This window comes from Eumetopias jubatus, unplaced genomic scaffold (assembly GCF_037043125.1).
Source record: "Eumetopias jubatus isolate StellerSeaLion01/CBP00866 unplaced genomic scaffold, mEumJub1_p1.0 scaffold_10, whole genome shotgun sequence".
NCBI classification, from domain to species: Eukaryota; Metazoa; Chordata; class Mammalia; order Carnivora; family Otariidae; genus Eumetopias; species Eumetopias jubatus.
This window is the reverse complement of record NW_028274816.1, coordinates 83,090,865-83,099,045: the sequence shown is the minus strand read 5'-3', so window position 1 is coordinate 83,099,045 and position 8,181 is coordinate 83,090,865.

Below are 8,181 nucleotides of genomic sequence, written 5' to 3'. Positions count from 1 at the left end.
ACAGACAGCACTGCCTCGCGTAGCTTGTGTTCCATAGGAGGGCAAGCCCTACAAAGCATGTAAACCAGTAAGATAATTGCAGGTTTTAGAATTGCGTGATGCAAAACAAAACAAAAAAAAGCAAAGTGGAAGAGAGTTAGTGGGTCGCTGATTTACCAGGTTACTGGAGGACGGTGCCCCGTACATTATTAAAGGAGGTAGCCATGGCAACACCCCAGGGAGGAATGTTCCAGGAAGAAGGGACCATGAGTGTGAAGACTCCTGGACAGGCAGGGGATTGGTGCAATCGACAGAGAGCCAAGGTGGTTGTGGCATCGTGAATGTGGGCAAGTGTGGGGGTGGAGTGTGGGGGTGGGAGAAGAGGTGAGCAAGGCCAGATCATAAAAGGTCTCACAGGATGTGAGTGGAGTTTAAATTCCTTCTGGTGGCCACAGGAGTCACTTTCTTTGGGAAGAGAGGAATGCATTCTGATAAGTGGTTTAGAAAGATGACCTGGCTGAGGCAAGAGGTGCAGAGGCTGGCCCAAGGGGCCGCAGAGCCCTGCTGGACAGGTGGTGGCGGCTGCCAAAACCGGAGCAGTGGAGACGGGGAGAGGAGGACTCGGGAGAGGTTGGGGTGATGTATGGGGCGGACAGGGGCTGTCAAGGCTCAAGAGGACTAAGATGGACTCCTGGGTTTCTGGTGTGAGCATTCTGAGTGGCCACAGAGTGAGATGGGGAGGCCATAGGACAGCAGTGGGGGGTAGCCTGGGGGCAAAGTTAATAGATCAACAGACCCCCAGGAGTACAGGTGTGCACCGGTTTATGGCAGCATGACTCACGATCGCCAGAAGGTGAGAATAGCCCAATGTCCCGGAGGGATGAATAAACGCAATGTGGTCCGTCCACACAACGGGTGGAATCACTCAGCCACTACGCTGAGCGAAAGAAGCCAGACACAAAAGGTCACGTGTGTACGATTCTATGAAATGTCCGGAAGAGGCAAATCCATAGAGACAAGAAGTAGATTAGTGGTTCCGGGAGATGGGGGGAGGAGCTGCTCAATGGGCCTATATAGGGCTTCATTTTGGGGACAAAAATGTGCTGTAACTAGAGGTGATGTTTGTACAGCACTGTGAATGAGCTAAATGCCACAGAATGGTTCGCTTTAAAATGGTTAATCTTAGAGGCACCTGGCTGGCTCGCTCGGTAGAGTGTGCGGCTCGTGATCTCAAGGTTGTGAGTTCGGGCCCCACGCTGGGCATGAAGCCTACTCAAAACAATAAATAAATAAATAATAAAAGAAAATGGTCAATGTCATGTTGTGTGAATTTCACCTGATTTAGCTGGGTTAGATCTGAGATGCCTAGACAGGCAAGTGGGGTTGACAGGCTGGTGGTTGCATGTATGAATATGAAAACCAACAGAGAATGACCGGTTTTACCTGCTCCTGGGGGAATGGCTGCTTCCCTCCCTCCTCAACCCACTCTCGGCGTTGGTGCGGGCCAGAGGTGGGTGTGCGGTCCACGCTACTTGGTCTGTACACCAGAGGCCCCGCCCAGCCCCGCCCCGGGGACACGCACTCAGTCTTCTGCAGTGTGGGGTTGAGAACCTGCCTAGAAATTCTGGAATTCTCCCCAGCATTCCTCAGAAGAGCGAGGAAGCATAGTTCCCATTTATGGTAGGTCAGCCTCTACCCGGAACCTGGCCCCGCAGGGCAGTGGGGCCAGTCACCCCTGTCTTCCACCTGCACTCCAGTTCTCCGGACCTTCACGTGCCTAGCACGGCGTCTTCACCTGCTGCCAGCATCCTGATTGCAAGGCAAGCCCAGAAGCCCCTCACTCAAGCTCCCTACATTTTATGGATAAAGTGTCACCCACAGGTGCTTGTGGCTGGCCCCGGGCAGCTCATGGTGACTACCGACCGCTGCTATGGGATGTGGTCACTAGGTGGTGCTGTCCCCATGCCACCTGGGCCCCCCACCCCAGCCCACCCCTTGCGAGTTCCTCCAGAAGACACTTTCAACCAAGCCAAGGTCACCAGAAATACCGCTTCCTTGACCTTGGAAGTGTGGAAAAGTCGCCAGTCGGGGTCCACCTGACGATGCCATGGTGACTAAGAAATGGTTTTCGCCCTCCTGTGCTCATGGCCCTTTGGGAACTGGGGGCTTCCTCAACTCTGTCCCTAGAGCTCCCGGTATTTCTGTTCCTTACTGCAGAAGCACCTTCAACACACGCCACTGGCCTCCTCTTTGACTTAGAATGATGGCATTTCCTTGAGTTTTTTATAACTATCTAGAACTTTCCACGCACCAGGCGCGGGGTGGGGAGTGCTTTCCCACCCTGATACAGGTGTGCCACTATTAACTGGAGAGGAAAGAAAGCCAAGCCTCAGGAGTTTAAATATCCTGCCTCAGAGGACAGCTGGAGGGCAGCAGCTCCACGACTCTGGGCTGAGAGCCCGCGTCCAAGTCTCACCTCGGATCTGTGCTCTTGCCTGCTCCTCCCAGGTGGCCACAGCCTTGTCCTTCTGGTCAGGAGGAGGTTTGGGTTCTGGTTGCTGTTCTGCCATCAGCTAGCTGTGTGACCTTGGGAACCAACCCTTGTCTGTTGGGATGAGAATCCTTCAGGTCCTTCCTGCTCAGCCCATGGAGCCATGAACTTCTCTTCTTTCTTGACTAGTCTCTGCCTCGGTGGGAACCAGGCACCCGACCAATGTTTACGCGTTCACCCAACCCGTGTGTACGAAGCATCACTGTTCTGGGGGTGGGGACGCAGCAGAGAACAGGAGAGACAAGAATACTTGTCTTCTGGAGGCTGCGGGCTCATAGTGGGGAGGCAGGCAAGAGACCAACAAGTAACTGGAACATATCATATATTAAGAAGCAATGATCCTGACAGACACAAATGAAGCAGGGTAAAGGGGAGGGAGGATGAGGGTGGGGAGTCCGTGATTTTAAGTAGAATGGGAAGATGGCTCTTGAGTGGAGTCCTGAAGGAGGAGGGAAAGAAAAGAGCATTTTAGGCAGAAGGAACCACAAGTGCAAAGGCCCTGGGGCTGGAGGGTGCCTGGAGCTTTCAAAGACTTTCAAGTAGCACACGTGTATGGAGCAGGGAAATGGATATGAGAGCAGCAAGTACGAGATAGGCAGGGCCCCGTGGGTCACGGTGAGGATGCGAGGACTTGTAGACAGAAGGCAATGACGTGCCATGGCTCATCCTCGAACACTCTGCAGGCAGAAGAATTGGCAAGGGGGGCATGGCGACAGGCAGCTGGGAGGTCGTTGCAGAGGTCAGGGCACAGCGGTGCCAGTGGTGAGAAGTGACCAGATTCTCGATCTACCCTGACATAGAACAGCCAAGACTTTTGTCTCATCCCAAATAGCGGTCATCAAATGTTGACTTTGGGCAGATCCGTTGGAATTCCTTAGATGCTCCCCACAACGGATCCTGAGAACCGAAGAGGAGCTCCAGATTTAACCTGACCTTCCTAGGATTTTTCTGAGGGGCTTACGCTCCCAGAGGAGAGAAGGTTCCCTGCATCCCAAGATTCTCCATCATCCTCTGGATCGCTGCCATCTGCGGCTTCCTAGGGTTCATACAAAAGCAAAACAAACTTTTTGCACGTGTCCTCCCTGCCGTGAGAATGGATTGGCCCCTGAGGGATACGTGGAGACCCAGTGTAAGGCACGGGCTCTGTGGGCAGGGCCCGGAAGGACGGACCTGTCAGACCTGCTCATCTGCTGCTCAGCCGAGTCTCAGGTCAGCCATCGCTTCTCCGCAACAAGGAAGGCCAGGGCATGGAGTCCGTCCCAGGGAGAGCAGGTCAGCACAGCAGGGGAGGGAGGGAGGCTGGTCCAAGAGCTGTCCTCGAGGGAATGAGGGGCTCCTGCCTCATAAAGAGTGCAGGTGCCTGCTTTGCGGACCGGAGGAGGAAGCAGCTCGTCCCATTTGGCTTGACTAAATGACTTAAACATTCTCTGGCTGCCGAGTGCCACCTTGGCAGCACGGGCCACGATGGATGAAAGAATGCTCTGATTTGTGCTCTTATCTCTACATTGTAGAGATGAATGAAGGGGAAGGAGGGTTTCTAAGCCCAGCTGCCTCTACTGGTGGTCAGGACACAGCCAGACATTTCCAACGGAGCGTTGGTGTGGGCTCTTAGCTGAGGGGTGCAAGAAAGCACCTCTCTCTTCGCTTGGTGACCGTCCGCCTCACCCAACGTGTTTATAGGTTTATACCGATTTTCCTAAGCTCTCCCTTACTCATCCCCTCCCATTCTGGAGTCCTGTGTGTGTATGTGCGCGTGTGGGCACGTGTGTGTGTGTGCTCGTGAATATATGTGCTTCTCCTTCCCTCCGTCGCAGGCAGGGGAAGACTGAGCCCTTAGCTCTGAGGAGGCATGAGAAGGTCCCGCAGGAGGACCCCCCCATCTCAGATGCTCAAGGTTCCTATGAACTTGGGTTCTCTCTGGAATTGCTGCAGGGTTAGAGGAGACTTTTTAGAGTATAAAATATGCTGACAGATCTCTGGGGTAAATTTTCTTCACTGTTAGGACTAACCCCGATTTAAATCGGAACTGAGTTGCAAAGAAACTCCTACATGTTTTATTGCCATTTGGGGTTTCATTAGAAGCTACTTCACTGCAGGAAGAATGGTCTGGAGTGGCTGCTACTCAGCTACACTCACTTCCACCTGACCCCACTTCCACCTGGCCTAGGGGTCCCAGGAGCCGGCACAGTTAGTTGGGGTTTAGAGAGTCCCCAAGAGACCTCTGTCTTCGGCTGCCCTGGTGAGGCGGCATGTAGCTTGAGCTGGCCTGATTCTCTGTGTTCACTCTGATGGGAACGGGAGTCTATGAAAAGTCGGTGCCATCAGACCTTCCACGGGCGTCCTGTGGAGTTCGGGGCCAGATCTGAAATGAAAGGGACCCAGGGCTCACCACGCAGCGAGGAGTACAGCCTGAGGTCCCGACTTTTTTCCGCCCCCAGGATAGTGCCCCTACCTCTGCTGAGCTTTCTCTAGTGCAAGTCCTAGGGAGTTCTGGGTTCTTTCTTTCACCTCTGCAGGCTTCCCCAGAGTTCCTTTCTCTCGAGGTGAGCAGTTAGTGGGGAAAGTCCTCGAGACCCTTTCCCTGGTTCTATGACGGGGGCTGCTGGAGGCGCTGGGTCCCACGCCCCTCTGTACCAACCCATCATTCTCAGGGCTCATCTGCTATTTTTCAAAAGTTTTTGGCAGAAAGTGTTTACTTTTCTACCTTTCCTCGTTCTGTGGCTGCTTTTTTTTTTTTTTTTAACAATTCTAGCTCGCTTTGTGAGGAGCTGGGGCAGAGAGATTCTGTGAGTCGGCTTCATTCAGGACCTTTACCACTCAGACTGATTTTATATGTTGAATTCAACCCAGAGTCTGAGCTGGAGGTGGTGGGAGGCAGCTGCGCCCATGCGGAGGGTCACTGGTTCATCGAAGACACCTGCACATATATGGAGAGGTGCTCCTGGGGGCGCAGGGCAGCTGAGGGGAACATAGATGCTGGAATGAGCAAGCATTGGGGACAGAAAGGAGGTGGCGAGCAGGGAACATCTAGGGCAGAGAACAGAACTTGACTGGGGGCCCTAGATGGTCAGGGCACCTGCAGGCCCAACCTGGACTAACAGAAAGCAGGAAGAATAGGGGGTTGGTGTCCTATACGCTGTGGGTGGCTGGCGCTGGCCTCAGGGAGGCCGGGGCAGGCCAGCTACCCAGGAGACCTCCTCACCACCCACCCTCCTCTGCATCCTGGCAGGGAGCGGGGCCAGAGGGAAGCAGTGTACAGTTACTGGCAGCTCTGGGATCTTTCCATTAAAAAAAAAAAAAAAACCTTATTAAAATGTAATTCATGTGCCACACAATTCACCCATTTAAGGGGTGCAATTTATGGCTTTTAGTATATTCGTAGATATGAGCAACCATCACCACAGTCCCAGAGGGGCCCATGAAATGGTGGGTAACTCTACCACAGTTCACGACCTGGTTTCCTTCTAGGAACCTACTTCCAAGCCTGAGGAAGTGTCTATAGTCACTGAGCAAACCACAGAGGTCAAAGATCTGTCAAGTTATTTCCTGGATCAGAACTTGCCTTATTTTTTTTCCTCCTTGCATTAGTCTTTGGTGCCTGAACTGAGTTTTGGAGCAAGTCACGGGGCTTGAGAGAGCAGGCAGCCCATCCTGGCGCTGGTTTGGTGGGGTTTTGCCATCCAGCCCCGTCCTGCCCCACAGCCTACAGAGAAAGGAACGGGCGGCGGCAGCACCACCACTGGCCACAGAGGGGACACCAGATCCCTACCCACCGCGAGGAGCTCCTGGGAAAACGAGCGTGAGCATCTCTCGGTGAGCACTCGCTGTAGCCCAGGCTTCCTCATACGGATTGTGGGGGGCCATTTGTGGAAACGAGATCCTCCAACCACTGTTTCCCATTTTTCTGAGTTTACACGGGGTTGGTCTGTTCTGGCTTTCCAGCGTTTTTAGTGCACAGACCTCTTCAAGAGGCATTTGACTCCGGCTGGTCCAGCTCCTTATTCCAAAGGAAAAGAACCAAATCACAGGAATTCAGGGGTCTGAGAGGAACGCTCCCATAGGTGCCCGAGGATGCCACCACAGCACCGAACAGGATGGAGGAAAAGTAGAAACGGCCTAACGCTGGCCCACAGGGGCATGGAGAAGTCAACTGGGGTTTGTTCGTATCATTGAATCCAGCACCAGTTAAAAAAGGAAGGAGTTTATGTAAGCATCTGCCAAACCATGCACCATGCCCAGCTTGATACTGTTTGCAGAAAGTTAGAGTCAACAGGAAAGATACTATTTACGCTCAGTTGCTCTTCCCACAAAGAATCGTGTAACAGCGGGTGTATATTTGTAGACACAAACCACAGGTAGGACGTGACCTGGCAGCTACCTCCGGGCACAGGGAGAATGCCAGGTCGCAGCCAGCAGGACTGAGCCGGCTCTAATGATACCTCCCCTTAATGAGGAATCTTCTGTTGAGTCTGCATGATGGGTGCACAGATATGTTGTCTATTTGTGGGACTTTTTTTTTTAAGATTTTATTTATTTACGAGAGAGCACAAGTAGGGGGAACAGTAGAGGGAGAGGGAGAAGCAAGCTCCCCCACAAGCAGGGAGCCCGATGCGGGGCTCGATCCCAGGACCCTGGGATCATGACCCGAGCCGAAGGCAGACACTCAACCATCTGAGCCACCCAGGCGCCCCTGTGGGACTTTTTAAATAGACTTGAACTAGGGGCGTGTGGGTGGCTCGGTCGGTTAAGCGTCCCACTCTTGATTTCGGCTCAGGTCAGGATCTTAGGCTCGTGAGATTGAGCCCGGAGTCAGGCTCCACACCGCTCTCTCTCTCTCCCTCTCTCTCTCTCTAAAAAACAACCAAAATATGCTTGAACCAGTCCAGGATTTAAAAACGTTTTAAAAATGACCTTGTGCCAGGGCCAGGAGGGAAGAGAGAGAATTAGGGCGGGGACACAGCTATGGAGGTGGCTCATCGCAAAGCTGGGGGCGTCCGGGGCGTGCTCTGTGGGTGGGAGGGTGGGGGGTGCCCTCCAAGGTGCTCCCAAAAGAAGGTCTTGGATTTTAGGTTAGTCAGCGTCAACACCCCCTGCCCCTGAGCTGCTGTTCAGGTACTTTGAGGGTGAGCTGCTCCATGATCTGCACCTAGATAGACCGCACGCTTGTGACCCAGCCAGAGAGTCTGCGCAGGCCCGCTGCAGCGGGGCCCCTTCGGAGACCTGCCTGTCTTCAATCCGCACCCCCTGCCGGCCAAAAGGTGGTGGCCTTTATGCCTTACTTGGAGTCCTTGGCTTTCGTTCGGAATGGTTTTCTAGTACACTTTTGCAAAGTGTCATTCCCTAGCACATGTCCTGAGTGTCTCAGGACCAGTGTCCTGGGGCCACGCCAAATAAAAGCAGTGTGCTTTCTGTGTGAACACCCCTCCCCCAGCCCTGCTTCCCACCTGTTCCCCCCACCCCCTCACCGTGGCCTGTGGGTGCCTCCTCTGGTTGCTGGGGGGCTGGGTGGGCCGTCCAAACCCTCCCGTTTATTCCAGGCCGTGTCCCTCCACCTTCTGCCGTTCTCATCCCTAAGGAGCCCTGTTAGACATTTCCTCCCTCACTGTGCTCCCGCAAGATAGTAATATCCCAGGTGTACTGAATGTCTGTTT